Here is a 24,554-nt window from a genome sequence, read left to right as displayed (position 1 = left end):
CTGGAAGGAATTAAGAAAAGAAGTGGGTTCAAATATGATCAAAACACATACATGCATGAAATTCTCAAAGGACCAATAAAAATATTTTTATATTTGTACCAAGTAAGTCAAACAGGTCATCAAGCTTAAATGAGTTACTACATGTCAAATTTATGCCATCAAATGTGACTAAATCTCTTTAGTCTCTAAAAGAGATTTTTTTTTAAGGAAAGAAAAACTCAGGCTGGGGAGATATTTCAGTGATTAAATACATTTTCTTCTCTTTCAGAGATCACAGGTTTGTTTCCAGCATGCACATGGCAGCTCTTAATTGTCTGTTACTCCCAGTTTCAGGATTTGCTTTCTTTTGGCTTCCATAGAAATTCTGCAGTGCACATGCATACACGCAGTTAAACATTCATACACATAAAATTAAAAATAGCTAAAATCCAAAAAAGTCATTTTAATTCATGTCTCAAGTAATTCAAGAACTAATACCCTGAAAACTTTGTAGGATTAACTGTAAAAGGCACCTTTGTAAAAGGTTAGAATAGTAGGAATTACTAAGTCAGCCAAATGGGAACAGGGAAGGCAAAATGCAAGTCAACAGGGATAACATTTGCAAATTATGGCCCATTCAAATGTTCATTTTAATCAGCAGGGTAATTATTTAAAAATTTAACCTAAGGGATTATAGTGTTGGGGCTTCTAGAACAAGCTCAAGGTAATCTGAAGCATAAAAGGGCTACATCCTCAGAGATACAGATCACACTGTAGAAAAACTTTAAAATTTTGGTTCCTTCATTGGATTTGCATAGGTCATATCCTAAAACCCATGGGAAGCTTTATATACAAGCAATCAAGCTTCATTTGTCTGGACAGTCCACAGGACACACGAATTTAAGGTGAACCAGACAGAAGTGACAAAAAAACAGTCTACACTGTTTCCACTGAAATAACAATAAATAAATTAACACATAAATAAATGAATGAAAATGATATGGGATTTCCCCTCTGTATTCTATGAATATCATTGCTTAATAAAGGAACCACTTTGGGCCTATAGCAGAGCTATAGGGGAACAGAGCTATGTGTGGGAAACAAAACTGAATGCTGGGAGAAAGAAGGCCAAGTCAGAGAGAAGCCAGGTAGCCCTGCCTGAGCCAGACAGAACTTTTCCCAGTAAGCCACAACCATGTGATAATGCACAGATTACTAGAAATGGATTAAATTAATATGTAAGAGTTAGCCAATAAGAAGCTAGTGCTAATGAGCCAAGCAGTGATTTAATTAACATAATTTCTGTGTGATTGTTTCAGGACTGAACAGCAGGAAACTTAACAAATAGCCTCCATTTAACAATTGGTGCCCAACATGGGTAACTACATCCACATAAGAACCTGAGAAAACTTAAAAAGGAATTCTAGACAGGGAAAGACAAAGTTTAGCCACATGTTCTTTTTTCTTTTTCTCTCTCTTTTTTTTTTTTTTTTTTTGGCTGGTGGTATGGAGCAACTCCTTTAAGAGAGGTTTTCCTGATTCAACAGTAACAGAAAAAAAGCCACACCATTTTGAAATGCTGGCTTTCTGGTTGGTTCACACTACAAGCATGAACTCTGACCTTTTCAGGAGACCAAGCATTTGAATGAGGTTTGTGAGCAACGTGCTACAGCTTGCTTGGTGGCAACATGGACTAGCTGTGTGCCTAGAGATGGGACAGTGTGTATGACTCTCAGAGGTGGCAAACAGCTTCGCCATGCTGTACTGGGTGGAGCAAGCAATCACTTCCATATATATCCTAGTAATGCCGCAACTTAAGTTCATGAGAAGGGCTTAACATTTTAAGAAGTGCTCCTGGTCAGAAAATAATTATAAATACACAATAAAGACAAATTCAGATGGAAAAGACCTCTAAATGGGTCACAGTTTTGGATAAATGTACATTGGCTTGGGAGAGAGAAGAAAAAGAATATAGACAGTTATAAAAAGAAGTAAATGTTTTTTTTTAAAAAAAGGTAAAATCTGTAAAGAGACAGAGTACAGAAAGTCCTAGATTAAAAGGAGTAAAGAAAAATAAGCTATGTAGAGATAAAATATGCAAAGAAAGTCTGGATTGTGTATATTATTGTGTTTTCTTTGAATTTTTTGACTGTAGAGGAACTAAGTAAACAATATATATACTTTAAAGGTCTCTTAACTTAAGAATTTGAGTCTAAGGGTATGTTGCTTTGGAAAAGAGGTTCTTCTTTTGTTTCTGCAGAAGATCAGAACCTGTGGATTGCTACCAGACTAATATGATTTGATGCACCAAGAACCCTTGAAAGATCTCCTTGAACAATCCTCAAAAAATTACTTCGCCCATTAAACAGCAGGAAACAGTTTTGAGAAGAACTACACCCATACTACTTAAAAGTAAGAAAGGGCTTTCAGATTCCTGTTCTGCAAAAATTATCTGCTAGATATTCTGCAGAACATAGAAGAAAGTGACTGACAAACTGCCAACAGAATTGTCATTGAAATTTCCTGCTTCATGGAAAAATCTGCTAGATAGTATGGGCCTGTAGGCTGAAGATGGATACCCCAAAGATATAGAAGAACTTTGGGTGACTGTCCAGGTGAGATGTCCCTGTCAATTCTAGAGTTTTGGAAGTTGCTTATAATGTACTTCCTATTTACTTAGGTAATATTATATACTTCTGGAGTCTTTGAAGAATAGACAGTAGTAGTATAGTTTTCCTTAGTTATGATAAAAGATAAAATAGTTATAACTGTAATTCCTGCTTAATAACTGTTTTATGTAATTTTGCTATGTTAAAGTTAACACCTTCCTTTTTATTTAAACAGAAAAGGAGAGATGATGTGGGATTCCCCTTGTAGGCTCTGAATATCATTGGTTAACAAAGGAACTGCTTTGGGCCTATAGCAGAGCTAAGGGGAACAGAGCTAGGTGAGGAAAACTAAACTGAATGCTGAAAAAAAGGAGGCAGAGTCAGAGAGAAGTCATATATCCCTGCCAGAACTAGATGAAACTTTTCCTTCTAAGCCGCAGTCATGTGGCAATACACAGATTACTAGAAATGAATTAAATTAATATGCAAGAGTTAGGCAATAAGAAGCTAGAGCTAATAGGTCAAGCAGTGGTTTAATTAATACAGTTTCTTTGTGATTATTATGGGGCTGAGAAGCTGGGAACCAAATAAGTGACCTCCATTAAACATAAATAAATAGTGTTTAGCAGACTTTTAAGGTATGATGGAAAGCTTAAGATATAAATGTAAAATTGGAACGTATAGAAAAGCTATCGTGAATTTAAAACACTCATTTTGAGAAATGAACACAAAAGTAAAATACAAATAAAACATAAAAAATAAAAGGAAACTCCTTCTAAAAAGACCCAACTATTAATTTATCATTACATTAAGGGTTAGGATCCCAATGTAGAAATTTGGGGACAGCACAAGCATTGCGATCATAGCAAGCATCTAGTGGAGAAATACTATGAATCTGAGCACTCTCCTGAGGCCGGGAAGACAGCTTGCCAGAGAAGCAGATAGGTCAGACTGCCCTTCTTCCTCCTCTCCTCCAAAGCCAGTCCCCCAGACTCATCGCAAGCTCAGGAGCACACCACTGGCTATGACATCTCCTCCCACTCTGCCCCAATTCTGAGGGAACTAAGCAAATCTGAACAGGGTGTCCCATTTTCCTCCTTCCTGTAGAGCTCCTCAACACCATTCTTTCTAGCCCATCTTCATCCCTACGTATCAGCATCCAATAGCAATAAATACATTCAAACAAAAAAACCTCAACGGCCACACCTGGCAGGGTCTCAGCATTCCCTATTAGGAAACACAGAACCACAACACTTAAAACCAGAAAGTGCAACAGAAACTGAGGAACACAATATCCACCTTAAAAAGGACAAGATCAGCACCTAGAATTACAATCATCCCACAACCACAAGCTGAAATGTCAGTATAAAAAACATAAACAACAACAACCAGAACACTATGCCTCCATTAATGCCCAGCAACCCCATAATAGTAGTCCCTGAGAGATGCAATATACCTGAATTACAAGCCAAGGACATCAAATAAACCTTTCTCGGTGTATTAGACGTCCTAAAAGAGGAAATAAATAATTCATTAAAGGAGTGTATTAGACGTCCTAAAAGAGGAAATAAATAATTCATTAAAGGAATCTATGGAAACACAAACAGTGGAAAGAAATGAAGAAAAAGTTAAAGACTTGCAAATGGAAGTGGATTCAATAAAGAAAACCCAAACTGAAAAAGAAAACTGGAAATGAAAAATTTAAAAACTTGAATAGGAAACTTAGAGGCAATACTCACAGAATACAAGAGATAATAAAGAGAATCTTAGTCACTGAAGGCAAAATAAAAGAAAAAAAACTTGATCAAAAATGCTAATTCTAAAAGAATACAGAAACAAAATTCCAAAGAAACCTGGGACACTATGAAAAGACCAGGTCTATGAATAATTCCTTGGAAAACAAGGAATGAAAAGAAACCAGGCCAAAGTCACATAGAACATTCTCAACAAAATTATAGAAGAAAATTTCCCCAACATAAGCAAGGAGGTGCCTATCAAGGTACAGGAAGCATGCAGAACACTAAAGAGTGCACCAGAAAAGAAAGTCTACATGCCACATAATAATCAAAACACAAAACACACAGAAAAAAAAAGAAAGTATATTAAAAGCTTTAAGGGAAAAAGACCAAATGACATATAAAATCAGACCTGTTAAAATTACACCTGACTCTTCAATAGAGATATTAAGAGTTTGGGCACATGTTCTACATACTATAAGAGACCACAGATTCCAGCCCACAAAATTATACCCAGAAAATGTTCAATCACAATAGAGGGAGAAATACATCCCTTGATAAAACCAAATTTAGTCAGTTTCTATCCACAAATACAGCCCTACGGAAGGCTCTAGAAAAAAAAAATTAACCTGAAGAGGCTAACTACAACCAAGAAAATACAAAGAATAAATATCAGACAAGCAAATTAAAATAAGAGGGAAGAATAATTGACACCAAAACAATAAAATAATAGGAATCAACAAACACTGTTCATTGATAACTATCACACCAGCAGTTCCAATTCCAATAAAAGGAAACAGAATAACAGAATGGATTGGAAAAGAGTATCCATACTTCTGCTACAGCCAAGAAGCACACATTAGCATAAAAGATAGATATCACTTTAGAATAAAAGAATGGAAGAAGATATTCCAAGTGAATGGACCTAAGAAACAAACTGATGTAGCCATTTAAATATCTGACAAAATATACTTCGAGCCAAATTTAATCAAAAGAGATGGACAAGAACATTTCCAACTCATAAAAGGAAAAATCCACTAAAATGACACTTCAGTTCTGAGCATCTATGTCCCAAATTCAAGGACACCCACATTTTTTAAAGAAACATTACTAAAGTTTAAATCACACAATGAACTGCACATAAAAATAGTGGGAAAATTCAACACCATACTCTCACTAATAGACAGATCATCCAAAAAGAAAACTAAACAGAGAAATAATGGGCATTTTTATAAAACAAATATACCCAACTTTTATCTCCATACCACTTCATCTAAACACAAAAGAATATGCTATCTTCTCAGCACCTCATGGAACAGTCTCTGAAACTGACCACATACTCAGTCACAAAGCAAGTCTCAACAAACACAAGGAAATGGAAATAACTCTCTGTATCCTATCAGACCACCGTGGATTAAAGCTGGATATCTACAACAACAGAAAAAGCAAAAGACGAACAAACACAAGGAAACTGAATAATTCTTTACCGAATCACCAGATCTAGGCAGAAATAAATAAATTAAAGATTGTCAATTATATGAAATGAACGCACAACATACTCAAATATATGGGATACAATGAAAGTGATGCAAGGGGAAAAGTTCATAGCATTAAGTACCCGAATGATGAAATTGCAAAGATCTCATTATAGCAACTTAGCAACACATTGGAAAACTCTAGAACAAAAAGATGCAAACACACCCAAAAGGAGTAGATGTTAGGAAATAATCAAACACAGGGCTGAAATTAAAAAAATAGAAACAAAAAGAACAATACAATCAGTGAAATAAAAAGTTACTTCTTTGAGAACATCAACAAATAAACAAAATTCTATCCAAACTAACTAAAAGATGGAGAGGATATCCAAACTAACAAAATCAGAAACAAAAAGGGGGCTCGAACAGCACACACCAAGTAAATTCAAAGAATTGTTAGATAATACTTCAAAAATCTATATTCCATGAAATTGAAAAATCTAAAAGAAATAGACATGGACAATTTTCTTGATTGATATCATACTTACCAACATTAAATAAAGATCAGATAAATAGACCTATAACTCCTAAGGAAATAAAATCAGACATTGAAAAAACTCCCAAGGTGGAAAAAAAAGCCCAGGGACAGAGAGGCTTAGCACAGAATTTTGCTAAAGAAAAACAAACACCAACACTCCTCAAATTATTCCTCAAAACAAAAACAGAAAGAATCTTGTCAAATTCCTTTTAAGAGGCTGCAATTACCCTGATACTCAAATCACACAAAGACATAACAAAAAAAGAGAATTACAGATCAGTTTCACTCATGAATATTGATGTAAAAATATTCAAAAAAGTACCTGCAAACTAAATCCAAGAACACATCAAAAATATCAATCACCTTGACCAAGTAGGCTTCATTCGAGAGATACAGGGATGGTTCAGTATATGAAGGACTGTCAATGCAGTCCACCAAATAAACAAACTTGTACAACTCTAATCAAGTAAATAAAAGTCCTATATGACAAGAACTTCAAGTCATTAAAAAAAAGAAACTGAAGAGGAAGTCAGAAGATGGAAAGATTTCTCTACTTATGGATCCATATGTTTAACATAGTAAAAATAGCAAAACACAATCTACAGATTCAATCCAATCCCCATCAAAAATTCCAACACAATTCTTTACAGACCTTGAATGAATAATACTCAACTTCACATGGAAAAACAAAATCCTAGGATAACTAAAACTATCCTGTACAAGAAAGGAACTTCTGGAGGCATCACTCTCCCTGACTTCAAAACTCAAGTCGAAGTGGATCAAAGACCATAACATAAAACCATATACACTGAACCTGACAGAAGAGAAAGTGGGGAACACCCTTGAATGCATTGGCATAGGAGACAATTTTGTAAGCAGAACATCTTTTGGGCAAGTACTAAGATTGACATTTAACAAATGAGACCTCATGAAACTGAAAAGCTTCTGTAAAGCAAAGCACACTTATCAAAGAACAACATGGCAGCCTACAGAATGGGAAAAGATCTTCATCAACTTCACATCTGACAGAAGGCTAATATTCAAAATAAATAAAGAACTCAAGAAACTAAACATCAGCAAACCAAATAACTAAATTAAAAATGGAGTACAGATCTAAACAAAGAATTCTCAATGGTGGATTCTCAAATGGCCAAGAACCATTTGAAGAAATGTTCAACATCCTCAGCCATCAGGAAAAAACACATCAAATGCACCTTACACTTGTCAGAATGGTTAAGATTTAAAAAAAAAAAAACCACTGATAATAGCGTACGTTGGAGAGGATGTAGAGTAAAGGGAATACTCCTCCACTGCTTGTGGGAGTGAAAACTTTTACAGTCACTTTGGAAACTAATATGGTGATTTCTCAGACAATTGGCAATCAATCAAGACCCAGCTATATAACTCTGGGTACACACCCAAAGGATGTTCTACCATACCACAAAAAAACTCACTCAGCCATGTTCATAGCAGCTTTATTTATAATAGCCAGAAACTGGAAACAACCTAGATATCCCTTAATAAAAAAGTAGATGAAGAAAATGTGGTACATTTACACAATAGAGTATTACTCTACTGTTAAAAGCAGTGACACCATGAAATTTGCTGTCAAATAAATGGAACTAGAAAGGTGACCTGAGTGAGGTGACCCACACACACAAAGACAAACATGGTGTTATTGAAGAAAAAGCAGGCTGATGAGAGTGGGGTTGACACCAGGGCACTGAGAAAGGAAACTGCAACCTACTGAGGAGTGAAGGGTATTGTCACAGCTACCCGGTCCCTCTCATGACTCTCTTCTTACTCTCTGTAACCAAAAGGCCCTAAGAAAGGGACACCAGGATTCTTTTTCTTAACCTCTGTTCAGCTTCTGAATTCACACATGATCTTGTTTAGTGAGTTAGAATTTTCCCACAGGTGAGAAGAACATTAGTTTATAAGAGAGAGTGTTCATTCATTCACACATTCATTCTCTCTTTGGTAGACACTTAATAATCACTTTCACGAAAGTACCCAGAAATGAACAAAAATGAACTTACACTTCATCATCCTACCACTTAAGAAGTTTGCACAGTCTAATCATTAATACATGCGCTTTACTAATTAAATGTTAGTAAAACTTAAATGTAAGCCACCCTAATTACATGTTTTTCCTTTGTAAGAATTACCGTGGTCATGGTGTCTTTTCACAGCAATAGATGGAATCCATTCTCTTTGATATGTAGCCAGATAGTGCTTCACAAAACAAAGTATTGATATGACAGTGCTCATGGGCTGGCTGAGGTTGTCTAGGATTTTCAAGCTTTGGATTTGATGACTAAAGCCCTTTTAGGTCACTGAATTTTCCACGAACGCATTATAGATTTACATAATTTTATTATCATGTGCTATATATCTAAATAAATTAATGTAAGAAACAACATTAAAATAAAACATGACAAGTCTTCATTATCATGGATAAATGATGCTTTTGTGGGTATGGGGAACTTTTTAAAAGTGAACACAACCTTTCATCTGGAAAAGTGGGTCAGCTTTAAGAGTACTTCTAGAGGATCTGAACTTGGTTTCCGACATCCATATCAGGTGACTCAGCACCCCTATAATTCCAGTTCCAGAAGATCTGATAACCCTCTTCTGGCCTCCCTGGGTACCAGGACACATATGACATACAACTACCCAGCTACAAACGCATATACACACAGAAATAAATAATTTTTAAAATAAATATATCCATTGTGGAATTCTGTGTGTGTATAATATATAACAAATATATAATAAATGTTACATATTTTGTATATTAATATATATAATATATAAGCAAAGTATGTAAATATACTGCTTTACACTAGTAATATGTGTGAATTTTGGTATCATTGGTGATTCTTCTAAGAAATATATGAGTGAGATAAAGGGAACCTACATAGGATATGAAGTACGTAGGGATTAACAACTCAAGAAATCAATCTCCACGGATAAGGTGGAAGACCTAGGGAGAGAACAATTTTCCCGGTGAAAGCATGGCCAAGTGAGGCTTGCATAGACCCGCCGCCCAGCAGAAGCCTGGCCCTCGGCAGAAACATACAGCAGCTACCAATGGCAGCAGAGCAAATAAGAACAGTATAGGTGACAGAAATAAATGTCATTCTAAAGTTCTGTTAGTGTTTACGTAGGCTAATTCAAACTGATATCCAGTGGGAGAAGCGACCCTATAGCAACCTCCAAGTAGTTAGAGTAAGACGGAAAATAGATATAGAGTGATGATCACAGAAACGTGAACTTTGCAGCTTTAGAATGGTCATCTCATTAATAATTACCGACTATATGCCAGGCCAAGAGAATTCAACAGTGTATGAAATAAACACGCCTCCTCCCCAAAATTTGCAATTCTATCGTGAAGGCAAAACAAACTAATATTTACGAAGTACTTAGAAAGTGCCAGGCACTGTGTGCAGTGCTTGTATATATTGTCTTAGTAGGTAACTGGATAGTACCAACTTTGTTTCCTTTTTTCTTTTGTTTATTCTTCTCTTATACAATACATAAAGACCACACTCATCCCAGGTCTCTCCCCCAGATCCACTGTTCCTCCATTTCCCTTCAGAAATGTGCAGGCCACCCAGTGAAAACATCCCAACTCAGCATAAAACTCAATAAGACTAGATACAAACCCTCATATCAAAGCTGGATGAGGCAACTCAATAGAGGAAAAAGGATCGTGAGAGTGGGCAAAAGAGTCAGAGATGCCCTGAATTCCCACTGTAAGGAGTCCAACAGAAATCTTTACCTACAAAACCACAACTTGTGTGCAGAGGACCTAGCACAGATCCATGCAGGATCCATGATTGTGGCTTCAGTCTCTATGAGCCCCTATCAACCCTGCTCAGTTGACTATGTGGGTTGTGTTCTCTGGGTACCCTCAACCCTTCTGGATTTTAACCACTCTTGTCTGACTGAACTGGGGCAGCAGCAGCAAGGGACTGCAAACTCTGTAGCATCTAGATCAATCTGTAAAAAACCATTTTGCAGAGGAAGACAGGGAGTTCTTCAGCTGTGCTTCTTCTGATGAGCAAAGTGCTGTAATACCATATAAGGACCATTAAGGAAAAGAGGTTGCCTCTTCACCAAAATACTGGAATGTATCTGAGTGGTGATAATGTCCCATTGTCTGCTCCTTTAATAGCTAGCCCAGTTTGGCCAAACATCTTGTCCAAGGGACAACCTTAAGAATGGCAAGTTCAGCCGGGCGGTGGTGGCGCACGCCTTTAATCCCAGCACTCGGGAGGCAGAGGCGGGCGGATCTTTGTGAGTTCGAGGCCAGCCTGGTCTACAAGAGCTAGCTCCAGGACAGGCACCAAAGCTACAGAGAAACCCTGTCTCGAAAAACCAAAAAAAAAAAAAAAAAAAAAAAAAAAAGAATGGCAAGTTCACTTTAAGTCATGCTAAAGAGGTTAGAGAAATACTTAATCTTTAATGAGATATTGTGGTTTTTCTATCAGAATTTCCAGACTCGAGCACAGTCACTAAAAGCCACTGTGAGAGTCCTTTGGCTCTACCCACATTCTGAGTCCTCAGACAGGTACAACACCCCACACACACACACACCATACCCACCAGATACTGGTCCAAGGCTATAAATCTTTTCTCCTATATTTTGGGGTTTTCTTCACTCTTCCTGTAAAACTTACCTCCCCATCCTGTGGCTATCATCACATGGTTGCCCACCATTCTACCTCAACTCAAATGCCATGGTGTATTTCCTTCTCTCCTCATTTCTACTCTGGGAAGCTGTTAAAATTGTTAACTAGCCTGCCCTTGGGTGTTTCTACTGAATTAAAATAAAATTGTCCTTGGGCTTCCCTTGGGTCCATTCTTAAATTCCCAGGTAGGAAACCCATTTTTCCTTATCAACAGCATGTGTCAAAAAGGCCTGTGATATACAAATATCCTATAAAGGATCATATCCTCATGACCTATATTTTTTAGGGATCTGTTCTCTCAGCTAACTAGCCCACTGCTATTCTCAGTAATTCTTATCAGTGCTTAATATACTGTTTCAATTTCTCTTTTTTCCTTCCTTTCTTCCTTCTTTTCTTTTATTATTTTTGGTTTATTTTGTTCTTCAAGATATGTTTTCTCTATGTAACAGTCCAGGTTGTCCTGGAACTCATTCTGTAGACCAGGCAGGCCTCAAACTCATAGAAATCTACCTGCCTCTGCCTCTAGAGTGTTGGGATTAAAAACATGTGCCACCACTGTGCAGTGCTGTGGGATAATGTTCTTATACCCTGTAAAGATTTGTCACTTGTATTGGTTTAATAAAATAAATAATAAAATAATAGCCAGGCAGGAAGTATAGGTGGGACAACCAGACTAAGAGAATTCTGGGAAAAGGAAAGGCTCAGTCTGCAGTCACCAGACACATGCAGAGGAAGCAAAATGAGAATGCTGCACTGAGAAAATGTACCAAATCACAAGGCTAGGCAAAAATTATGGGTTAATTTCAGTTGTAAGAGCTAGTCAATAATAAGCCTGAGCTAATAGGTCAAACAGTTTATAAATAGTAACTTGTATTTATAAATGGCACCCATTCATTTGGCAAGATTTTCAACATAAAGCCTGAGAAAATTTTAAAGGAAAGAAAAAGGAGCCTACACAGACAAAAGAATAGAGTCAAAACAGCAACTTGGTAGTAGCATTGTTTCAGGTAGGCTCTGTTTGCTGGTGGCAAGCAGAGGCCCTGCTCCTTTAAGAGAGGTTTTCTTACTCAGCATTAGCAAGAAAAATCTTTCAGCTCTTTTAAGAAGCCCTGCCACCAAACATTTGAATGATACTTATGAGAATCCAACAAGCTTCTTGGTGATAGCATAGACCTAGAAACTCCACAGAGTTGTGGGGGAAAAAAAAGTGGTTCCTGCCAGTACCTCAGCCATAAAGCTAATCTCTCAGGAAGTCAAGGAATGGGACATATCCAGTTGCCAAAGCCATGAATTTAATCTTTGTCATGTAGTTTATCAGACTAAAGACTCATGTGGTCAAATAAAATGATGTATACAGTAAAGGAAAAAAAGAAAAAGAGAAAAACCCTAAATGGGTTACAGTGTGTTTAAAAATCTCCAACAGGAGTGGGTGACCCAGATGATCTAACATTTCAGAGCAGCTGTGTTGCAGTTTCCTATGAGTTCTACATCTAGAACAGCCTCAAGACTGCTGATTGAGATGATCTAGCCTCGCAGAATACTCCAGTCAGGACTTCACCATAAACCTATATTTTCTTTGGGTCCCCATAAGATTATCAGTGCTCCCAATTAGCCGGAAGCAGCCTAGAAAACTATACCCACATTCCCAAAAATGGATTATGGATATTTGTCTTTGTTTAGAGTGTTGTTTAAAAGTTGTTAGGAATAATGGTCAAGAAAAAAACTAAAAAAAAAAAGAGATTATATTCAGAGTCTTGTTTTGAAAAGGGAAAAGGGAAGGAGCTATGGGATATTTTTTAAAGTGAGATATTCACAATTCAAAGTATTAGGAAAACATGCACACATGTTTGTGTCTAGTGCTGCCAGGAAACAGAACAATGAGAGAAGCACACATGGTTTCAGTATTGGCAGAATGTCAGGACTTAACCAATGGCAGGGAAACTCTACCTTCTGCCACCAAGCTTAGCTTATTCTCTGTGGCAGTACTTCTTCTGGCTGCTGCAAATTTTGTTTAGTGATGGAATTAGGTTCACAGACTTTAGACTCCCAATTTTATGGTGATCAAAGAGATCCTGTCATCTCTCTCATGGTAAGATAATACGGCAGAAAATAATTTAGATATCTCTAGCATTGATTACCTTGGGTCAGTAGTTGTCTTTTGGAAGGTAAATCATTGCTGTTAGAAAGAGAGATTCTGTTAATAGAGAAAGAAGCAAAGCTCTCACATGGCTACCATACCTCACTCATTTGGGGTCAGCTCAGTTTTTCTTTATAGATTCAGTACTTTATAATATATACACATTGGCATCTTTTTACTCATAGCTAGGTATCTCCAAGCCACTGTGTATGATCCCGAAAACAGTAGAAGTGCCATCTCTTTTAGTTTCCCTCTCCTCCACACTGTCACCCCAGGATAGAAGTTGTAGCTTGTTTCTGATTGCTTCTAACAGCATTGATTTTTATTATGTTCTTCTTGGGGCATTTATTCGCAGCAACAGGGTTTAGCTTGCTATTGAAAAGCATCTACCCATCCCACAGTGTTGCGCCTCATTAACAAAGGGTAGACATTGCTTGTAGTGGGTTCTAATGGGGTTAATGGTAGAAAATGTACTTATAGTAGGTATTTGTTTGTTTACAAAGCATGTCCCTAAGTATTCTGGGATGTATTGAGTTTTTCTGTAATAAACTACATTTTAAGTTCTGCATCTGAGTACCTAATTCAGAAAGTGCTACTCACAGCATGACCTAGAATCATGGTCCCTAACATGAGGTTCAACCACTTTGGGGGTCACCTATGAGATATCCTGCATATCAGATGTACACTACAATTGATAGCAGTAGCAAAATTAGACTTATGAATTTAGAAACAAAGTAATTTTATGGCTTTGGGATCACCACAACATGAGGAACTCTATTAAAGGGTAAAAGAATTAGGATGATTGAGAACCACTGGTGTAGGAACTCAGAGAGGTCAGAGGGTTTGCCTCAGATGTGTTGTGTGACAGTGATAAATAAGCCTTGGCTAGAGAGACTCTGTCTTAAGCCTCACATCCAAATTATTTTCCTTTGCTATGAACCTGTAAGTACATTGTTTTATATACTACAGAAAACATGACTGAACATAAGTTACTGTGGGGGTTCTGAGACAGTTAGGGCTGGGTTAATGGTTTCTTTCCACATGCCCACCTAGTGTTTTCCCTTGTCAGTTAGCCTGCTTCTCATACAGACTTCATGCTGTAGTATCCTGTAGAATGGATGCCTGATGTTTCTGTAGTACTGATATCCTGCCCACGGGGTATGCATTACAGAAGCAGCAAGCAACATTGAGCTACCCGTAGGATACCAGAAATATAGTTATTTTGTCAAATTCCAGAAAATTAGAGACTTTGGAAGTGTTCGGGTCTGCTTCATACAAAGGTCCCCTACCACAGGTCCAGCTAAGCTAACAACTAATCTCCTAGGACACAGGGATCCCTTTAAGGACTGGGATACTGCGGACTGGCAACCACTAGTGGAGACCCCGCAGCTCGCAGCCCTCTCCAAAGGCATACTGGAAATCTGGATCAGGTTTATGTGAGTGATGCCAACCTCATTACTACCAGGAAGGAAGAAGCTTCTCAAACAAAAGGAAGAGAAATGAGATCCTCTGTCATACCAATGCCAGAAGAGGAATAACAAGAAAAATTACAGTGATGCTTGAAATGTTGTTGTTTGGAATTTGCTACTTTTAAGTGCCTTGGACATCTATTTAAATCTTCAAAAACAACACAAGGCACAACACCCTCTTTTATTGAGAAATTTCAATAGTTCTGTTTTTGTTTTGTTTTGTTTTGTTTCACCCTAATAAGGACAAGAATGTCTAGAGATGACAAGAATCAGAAAGGAATATTGTTGGAAAGAACACCATCTACAATAACTAGTTAGCAATACATAGGACCATCATAGCTTAATTGCTACACTACAAGTATTTATTTCATAGTCGTGGAACTCCAGTGCTTGCCTTCATCCATTTAGTTGGCTTCTGTTGTCAGTGAAGCTAATACGGCTCCTTGATTGGCAGCTGCGTATCCAGCATCATATGCCGTACTTTGTGTTGGAAAATGTGAAGTTGGTGCTACTTAATATATCTGCAGAGGTTGTTCCATACCTGAGAGTGTCATCTTCAGTGATCATAACTGCCACAAAGGAGGATGTGGAGCATCCTCGCTGATGCTATAAGACCTGCTGGATTCTGCTCAGGCATTCAATAACTAAAGTGACTAAGCTAGTCTTTGTTCTCCACTATCTTCATCTGAACCACATGATAAAGGACACCTTTACCCCCAAGCCTCCTTTGTGGCTTACCTTTACTAATTCTTGAATACCCAGAAAGATAAAACATTAGTGTTCACAGATGGAAAAGCATAACTCGTAGAATTTAAAACCTCTCTGATTTATTTCTCCATCACAACTGGACTATATCAAGTCCCTCTGTTTATAGCAGCTCTCTTCCAAGATCTAGAGCACAAGGGCTATGTCCTCTTCATTGCTGAGATGCTAGAGGTCAGTGAGATTTTGTGGAATGAAGCCATTCAAAGGTAGATCTTTATAAATGCAGGGTGGTACCTGCTGTTTAACAGTTTTCTCTGAGGTTGAAACTTTCCATCCTCAAGGGAGGAAGCTCAGTAAACCAGAATGTAAACAACTGAAAATAGCTTGAGGAAGTCCCTGAAACTGACGAGATTCACTATCCCTCCCCCAAAACCTTCTAAAAGTGAGCAAGAAAGACTGCCGAGAGTCCCTCTCAGATAAGACAAGATGAAAAAGTACTTAATTTAAATCAAACTGCAAAGAAAACACTGAAACCAGACAGGCTGCCTACAAGCAGCAGAAACCAGCAGAAATGCATGGAAGGAGCTTAGGCCATTGGAGTCGCATGGAAAGAACACCCTCAAGCCAGTTCACCTGACTACAGGCTATGAAATATGTTTCAGATTTCAGCTTTTAAGAACTGTCACCTATGCTGGGGGAGACCCTTCAGTGATGTCACTGCCTCTGAGTCATTTCTGCTCACCTAAATAACCCTCATGCATATTCCTGTAAGTAACCACAATAAAATTTATTGTTTCATTAAAGTTAGACTTTGGTAGTCTCCGTACTCTGGTCTGTGGTGAGCTCTGTTGTCTATGGTGAGTAGGTGTGTGTTGAATCACCCCAGGAGAATTCTTGTCCAACAATGGCACCTTAGAATATTTCTACTCTATTATTGATCTTTACATGAATTATTTCTTCATTATAAAGAAACTAATCTGGTATTTTTGTTTTGGTTGAATTTATTTTTATTTTCCAAATCTATCATTTATCTCTCTTAAATGAAATATCTTTAGTTTCAAATTCCTTGTCTTTAAGGCAAAATAATGTTGACTTTTAAAGAAGATATCCGCAAGAATTACACTAAAATCACATAAAATTGTTAAGAATTTTACCTGATGTATATGACAGGAATTTCACCCATATAAACAATAAAATGTAATTTTTTATCTTAAAAAGTCATGTTCATGAATAATTTTTTACATTTTCTTAAATATCTGGTTCTTAAAAGTATTCATGCTCTACTGTTTAAATGGAAGCTTTCAGTTGTGGAACCGGGTAGTTGTAATGGTGGCACAGTTGTAAGGTACTCTGAACAGGCAAAATTCATCTGAATGATCCAGAATTCAAACGCAAGTTTGATTCTGGATTAAACGAATTGAAAGGTGAATTGAATGGGATGAGGTCCTTTTCTCCTTTCCCCCAGTGAGGGTCAATGAGAAAAATCCCTGATCTTCTAGGATTCCTCAACATTTGAGTGACTGCTGTAGTTCGGGTGAGACCTGGGAGAAAGGAGCCTATAAAAGAGGCAGAGTAAAGTCTCATGCAGTAGCCAACTTTATTCAGCACATCAGACAGCTTTCATCCTGAGTCTTAAGAAAGGTCGTATGAGCACAGTTCTCACAAGTTCAAAGGACAGGCTACACATGGCAAAAACATGCTTTCCCAAGGAGGCATATAAACAAATAACAATAGTCAGTGGTAATGAATAATATAAAGGTAAACTCACTCCTATCCTACACTTTGGAGAGGTACGAAAGCACATACCAAGAGCAATTTTATGTTTTTGAAGAAACTGGGGTCATAAGATTCTTGTCTAGCTTTCTTTTAGTTTTTTCACAAGCACTCAAAACTCCCCTTGCACAACTCCCCCTTGCACAACCCCCCTTGCACAACTCCCTTTTACACAACTCCTCTTCCCTTGCACCATTTGGACTATGTTTCTGACAATAGGTCTTTAATTTGTGGACAATTTTTAAATTCTAAAGATCATCAAGTTATCACTTTATTAATTTCAGGGTTGTGATAAAAGCCAGGTACCTTGACATTCAACTCAAACCTGTTCAATATAGAACTATATGTGTCCAATGTGAAAAAGTGGCTGTTTCCAAACTGGTCATTTCTTGTCTTTTCATGTGCAGATAAAAACAATCTCAATACCTGATTTTAGTCTGTCTATTGTATATCAAGTCTGTGCTCTATATTTTGTTTCATCAAAAAAAATCACAAAATATCTTACAATTTGAATTATATTGGTATTACCATTTGACAATGAAGAAATCATTAGAATCAAATAAGGTTATCATCCTGTAACTCTATGCTAAACTCAAATCACCCTAACACCAAAATCAATGCCGAACAACACCAATTCAGGAAATTGTCTCGATATGTTGGATATCTCAGTAATCTTTAATTAACTCGAGGTTAATTATGCCTTACTCAAAACCTTATGAAAAGTATTTACGGGGAGATGACTGGGGGCTTAAAATCGATGTCCCTTTTCACGATGAGTACCCAGCACTTCCTAAATCTCAACACTTGAAAGGTTAATGAGTCTCTGATTTTACCATTATGCCCTGACAAAAGAAACGTCTCTGCCTAAAGCTGAGAAATGTACCAGTCTATGGGTCTAAATATAGGTATTGAGAAACAGTTTACACAAGTGCCTAGGAAACCTCAGCTGCAGACTCTTCTCTAAAGTCTGAGACCTCCTCATCCACAGAGTCTTGAAAGGGTTATGGTCCCAGGCATGTATTGCCTCGCGTTGAATGAGCTTTAGATCCATTTGGGAGGAGTTGGTTGTTTCTGGAACAGTCACACCACTATTGCACCAGTGGGAGTATCTTGTCTCTCAGGTCAGTATTGGCACACACAGGCCCACAGTGCCAATAGAATAGTGCCACATTTCCCCACAGCAGACTGCACTGCACCTTTTAGTGCTGAGAATGTTAGTTAGCAAGGAGATTCCAGCTCATTCTAAGCTTAATGTCTCTGTGCCTTGTTTTCAAAGAGGGTAGTGAGTTCAGCCACAGGGTCTTGTTATCTAGTTATGGTAGACAGTCAGGGCAGTGGCCATGACCTTTGTTATTTGGGGAGCTTCTGCCAGGTCTCTGTCACACATCTCATATGTTTATTTCTCAAAATGTAGCTAAAGTTAACCAATATTTTTAAAGAGTTTTTTTGACCAATTATAATTTACTAATAGCAAATTTCTATGTTAAGCAAAATATACAAATAAATACTTGCCATAAATTTACCTGGATTTACTTTGAAAAAAATCATTTTAATAGAAAATAAAATTATTAACTCTTAATTCTATTTTTATATCACTTCTTATTTATATCATTTCAATTTTATTAATTATGAAAAGCAGATATTTTTATTAAAGTGCAGATTAAAAGAGTGATTGTCAGAGCCTAGAAAATATGTGGAGGAGGAAAAGATAGAGACCGAATATTAGTATAGGAACACTCTTAGATATGAATTTTGTGTTCTCTGGTATAGTAGAATAACTATTAATGACAACAATTAATGTATATCTCAGAATAACTAGTAAAACTTATAATAGCCACAGAAGAAATTGTAAATGTCCAAGATGATGGCTAGGTCAATTTTTGTAATCTGATTATTAGTAAATTATTCATATATCAATATATCATATCATATCCTATCAATATTTTCAGATGCCAATTGAAAATAAAAAAATTAGAATGCTAATTATTTAATAGATCTCTTTTTGTATTGATTATTAAATGTATTAATTAGCTCATACTAATCTGGTACAATGTTTATTAATGCTATTTTATAATTAACTCATTATACTCTTTAATAAGTAAAAGTCCTTATGCTTCTGTTATGTCTCGGTTCTTCAGGGTATTCCCAGTATCGTGGTACTGGTGAATTTTATGTCAAGTTGACAGAGTTGTCGTCATTTTGGAAGTGGGAATCTCAATTGAAAAACTACCCCTACCAAATTTACCTATAGGAAAGATTATGATTCGTTTTCTTAATAGATGGTTGATGTGGGAGGCCCCAGATCACTGTGGGTGGTGCCACTGCTAGACTGGTGTCCTCGGTGCTAAAACAAAGCAGGCTGAAAAAGCCATAAAAGCAAGCCAGTCAGTAAGCAGCAAATTTCCACAGCCTTTGCTTCAGTTCCCGCTTCCAAATTCCTGTGCTGACTTCCTGTAGTAAGGGGTATGCACTGAGCGTTATAAACTGAAATAAACCTTGTCTTCCCCAAGTAGTTTTTTGATCAGTATCTTTTAGCATAGAAATAGACGATTCAAACTGACTTCAGATTTATTTTCTCATGCTTGCCCTTGCCACTGGGCACAATTAATTTCATGGCATCTCCCATTCACTGTGTTCTTTTTGATGCCTGTCTCCTGTACAATGCTTTAAGAGTCAATCTCTAAACTCCTGTGCTGTTGAAATAGTTCTTCAAGAAGCAAAGGAAATGACTTCTCTGAGGCCTTGGATGAGTTCCTCCCCTCTTTGCACGCTGCCGTATTCTTTTCATAACACTCTTGTGAGGTCTCAGATATCTATTATTGATTTGTCTATCTTCCTACCTATGTATCAACCTACTATTTATCTCAAGTTTCTTGAGAAAAGAGACCACATCCTATTTTTCTTTAAATCCCTAAAACCTTCTACAATATAAACAAAAAAATCATGTAACTACTTTTAAGTAACTTCGTGTTTTCTGGTGTGTGAACTGTAGCATATTTTCGCTTCCCTTTTGTAGGGGATATGAAGTCTAATTCCACAAGCAAACAATTAGCGTTAGCTGTTCCCTCGGTGCACTGCGAAACTCTGTGCCTCACTGAGATGGAGCCTTTGTCTTCTCTAGCCACCATGACCAGGTAGATTCTCTGTTCTGCATGAAGAGAGGGCTGTGCTAAAGAGTCAGATGTTCTTAGGTGTTATCCAAAGGTGCATTTGCAACATTTGGGTGCAACAGATTTTCTACCACCCATATTGCCTCTTTTTATCAAATGTATGCTTTACAGTGTGTGTGTGTGTGTGTGTGTGTGTGTGTGTGTGTGTGTGTGTGTGTGTGTGTAAGTATGTAATTTGATAACTTCTGATATGTGCACCTTTCGGAAATCATCAATACATCATACCACAGAGAAATAGTGATTTTCTAGCAAGCACATTACACATTGTTTGGTTCACAGGAGTAGAGAAATAGAACATAATGAGCATATCCATAAAAAAATTTCCTCGTGATTCCTAATAATTCGCCCTATCTACCCCAATCTCCAATAGATCACTAATGCAAACTCCTTCCTTATAACTGAGTTTATTCTTCTACGGTTGCACATGTGTGAAATTATAACTATGTTTCCCTTTGGGGTTGGGGGCTTTCAACTTCTTGCATTCAATGTAATTGTTTAGACATACACCCATGCTGTCATGCATATCAAAATGAATCTCTTACATCAGTTCTTGCTACAGCCTACTGTGATATCTAGGAGAGGCCATATTTGCCTTTCAGATGAAAATGTTGCCCATATGACCTTCCATTCACGGTTGTGTTATTACCCAAACATAGCCTTCTAGCCTGTAAATAAGAACTTTTTCACCAGGAAGTCTTCTGCGATCTAAACTTCTAGATTTGGTTACATCTTTTAGAACAAAGGATGTGAAAAGACAACCTGAAATATGTAGAGAAAGAAAGTCAGTTTTGATCTGTTCAGTTCCCAATGTCTTCTAGGACTCTGTGCTTGCTGTTCTTATTTCATTACATCACATAGTACACAGTGAGGCCTTCATCAACTTCCTCTCTTCCAAAGGATCTCAATGTCTGCCCATTGTAACTCCATTTCCTCTTTTTTCTCTTAGTCCATCAAGGCACCAGAAAATTTCCACAGTCTTTTAACTAAGTGCCCTCAAGCAGATTCTGCCCATTGTCACCAGCCATGACTCATACCTTCCATTCCTTGTATTCAGCCTTTATAGGAACCATAATACTATCACTCATACAGTGAACAAAGAAACTATATAATGCTTCAGCTAAAACAAGTTTTATTCTGGAATGTTCTTTCCCTTTCAGAACATTTTTGTAAACAACTATGTTTTCCTAGACTCAATTTGAATTATTTTCCTTCTCTGTTCATTTTTGGTGTGCTCTCATATCAACCCGTCTGCCCTATTATTATATATTATTATACATTCTTACACTATAAATATTGTATATGTCATTTACAATGTAATAATATTTATTTAAATATATCCATTAATTTTGTGATAAAATGGTATGGACACAAATATCTTTTCTGTGACTTATGAGAATTCAAGCCTTTGAAAATGCCTCTCACCCTTTGAAAATGGATGAGATGGTGAATAAGTTGCATTTCATCAGCATATGTGTCATTCTCTCTTCTTCCTAATGAATGGAAATCTCCTGTGGGAAAGTTCTCGTCATGCAGTCTCCATGATTGGTCATCTCCTCATGAACAGCTTCCATCTTCTCCAGAATTATTTCATTCTTAAAACAGAAAGGGTATGTAATGAGTGAGACTGGATTTAATATTTTAAATAGGACGAGCAGTTCATTGCTTTATTTCTTCCATTCCTTGAAATGAAATAGCCATGCAATTGCTTCTTCAGCTTGATAGCATTTATTCTAGGTATTTTTATGTTGCTGTGACATACACCATGACCAAAAGCAACTTAAGAAAGAAAGGGCTTTTGGTTCCAGATAGAAGGAGTCCACAATGGTGGGGAAACCACAACACTGCAACAGGAACAGGAGGCTGGCTGATCACATTTTCATCCACACACAGGAAGCAGGAACAGGACACAGAAAGTGGGATGAGGTATATATCCTCAAACCATCCCCCACCATGTTCCAACTCCTGCCCTTTCTTTAGCATCTTCAAACAGAGCCACCAACTGGACACCAAGTATGCAAATATATGAACCAATAGGGGACATTTTTTTATTCAAGTTTTAACAGTATCCAACCTTGTTCTACTTTTAGTAATTACAGATTATTGATACATTAATTTATGAACCTACCTCTGGATGTTGCCTGCAATCATTTGTTCTACTTCCAGAAAAGGAAAGAAAGGAAAAGAAAGAAAGAAAAAGAAAGAAAAGTAAAAATTACCTGACTGCCCAAGTTAAGAAATGAAACTTAATATTTTATTTTAGGAGTAATTAAAACATAACTCTGTGTCTTGGAATGATTAATCTAACTGCAAAACTTACACTCTTTACAAAGAGTACATCTTGGACAAGTCACTTCTCCTCTGAGATTTCAATTTTTCATCTGTAAAACGAAGGGGTTTGAAGCAGATGATGTCTGAAGTTCCCTTTCTCTCCAGGCCTCCATGAATCCGTGACTCTATAATATGTGCCTCGCAGGAATTCTGCAAGAATCAATGTTTTTGAAATAATTTAAGACCCAAGGATGAAAGGTTTTATGCTGGTGCCAAAAAACTATTTTTATGAAATGAGGCATGCCAGGGAAATCGGTTGTGCCCAGGACAGCTGCTGTAGGTGGCTCCCCATCATTGTCTGTGTCCAGCACAGTTCCCAAAACAGAAAGGAGAGGGAGAATTCCACCAGGAGGCCAGAAAGTATAGTGAGTGGAGAGCCAAAGCTTTCCTGAAATCCAAACCCCAAAGCAACAACATGCATATGGAACCTCGCCCCAGTGGCATTATTAAAACCCTTCACATTCAAAGTAGAGGAGTCCCAGCAGCCCCATGCAGTTCTGTATAACTTCTAGCCTCAGCAGTGCAAACCTATTTGATGTGGCAATTACAGATACCTATTTAACTAAAGTGCTTTCCCAACCACTAATTTTATCACAAGACTATTTATACATTATTAATCTATTTTTTTCTGATTTTACCTCAGTTAATACACAAAAAAATCACAATCAATGTATAATTATTCCATGACTGAGCACCATGTCTATGACTCATAACCAAAGGTTCTTTAGCCACAGTTTCTTGTTTTAATTTTATTTTTTACATCATTGCCCCTCATTATTTGCTGAGTATAATGAATCATATAGCTGTTTAACAAAAGGCCCCAGTGTTTTAGTCTAAATGTTGATTGACGGTCATAATCTAGTATGTAATAAGAAACTGAGCAACAATATTACAAGAGCGGGTATGAATTACACCACACCATTGTTTTTTTATAAGATTTTTACTTTATGTTTAGGAGTGTCTGTCTGAGAATGGATGTATGCATGCAGTGCACAAGGAGGCCAGAAGAGGGCACCATATTCCCTGGAGCTGGAATTGCAGGTGTTCTGAGCAACCTGGCTGGCATGAGAGTTAATGGTATTTTGTTTATGTTTTTAAAAAGAAAGCTTGTTTGAAGGTCAGAGTGTGGAGCTAGCCACACTAGTCAGCCATAGATGCCAATCAGTATTGGCACACATCTTTAATCGTAGCACTCGGAAGACAGAGAATTCTTTGTGAGTTCAAGGGCACCCTGGGCTACATGAGATTGAATCAGTCTAAAGGAAAGCCAAGAGATGGTGACTCACACTTTAACCCCAGCACTAGGCAGAAGGAGACAGGAGCTTAGGATTCAATCTGAGGTTTCATAGGGACGGCATTCTGTCAGAGGATACCTAGAGACAGGATCGCCCATTAGAGCTGAAGATTAGGTAGTGACAGGCTGCCCTGCTCTCTGATCTTTCAGCATTTAACCCTATATCTGACTCAGGGCTTTTATTACTGAAACCAATTAGAAAGCACCCTACAACTGTTGGGAGCGGAACTCGGGTCCTTTGGAAGAGTAGTATGCGCTCCCAACTCCCACACTGTCTTCAAGTTTCTGCTTCCATGCTAAGTATTGATAATAAATGAACTATGGTGAGTCTGGGTCTGTTTCAGGCATTGTTATGCTCAAATTTTGAGTACCGTGACTGTACTCCATGGTGCCTTCTGTAGTTTTTAATTACTGTCATCAGTGTCTGAGTGAAAACAATGCTGCTTTGCTTTAAGTTTATGGGTATAAAATTGTAAAGATATGAAAGTTTGAAATACATGAATGAAATGAACAAAAATACAAATAAATGAACTTCTTTTTACTGTTTTGCTCACCTAAGCTAAACAATGATGATAATTTTTCAAGGGTTAGATAAATCCCAGTAAGTTCTGCTCATACAAACTTTGCCCAAAACTGCTACTACA

General features: G+C 37.3%; 1 long non-coding RNA gene across 1 annotated transcript in view; it reads right to left on the bottom strand.

The window, feature by feature from the left end:
* Positions 1-16,918: 16,918 nt before the first annotated feature.
* Positions 16,919-24,554, bottom strand: part of LOC146890725 (uncharacterized) — a 32,014-nt gene continuing 24,378 nt past the window's right edge. Inside the window, exons 2-4 of the long non-coding RNA XR_014998253.2 lie at positions 22,606-22,766; positions 22,414-22,441; positions 16,919-21,880 (exon numbers count right to left, since the gene is read on the bottom strand). This is a non-coding gene — a long non-coding RNA (uncharacterized LOC146890725). The remainder of the gene's footprint in view (positions 21,881-22,413; positions 22,442-22,605; positions 22,767-24,554) is intronic.

Source organism: Myodes glareolus, chromosome 18 (assembly GCF_982192425.1).
Source record: "Myodes glareolus chromosome 18, mMyoGla1.1, whole genome shotgun sequence".
Lineage (NCBI taxonomy): Eukaryota > Metazoa > Chordata > Mammalia > Rodentia > Cricetidae > Myodes > Myodes glareolus.
The sequence above is the reverse complement of the archived record's forward strand: the minus strand, read 5'-3'. Positions and strand labels throughout refer to the sequence as shown.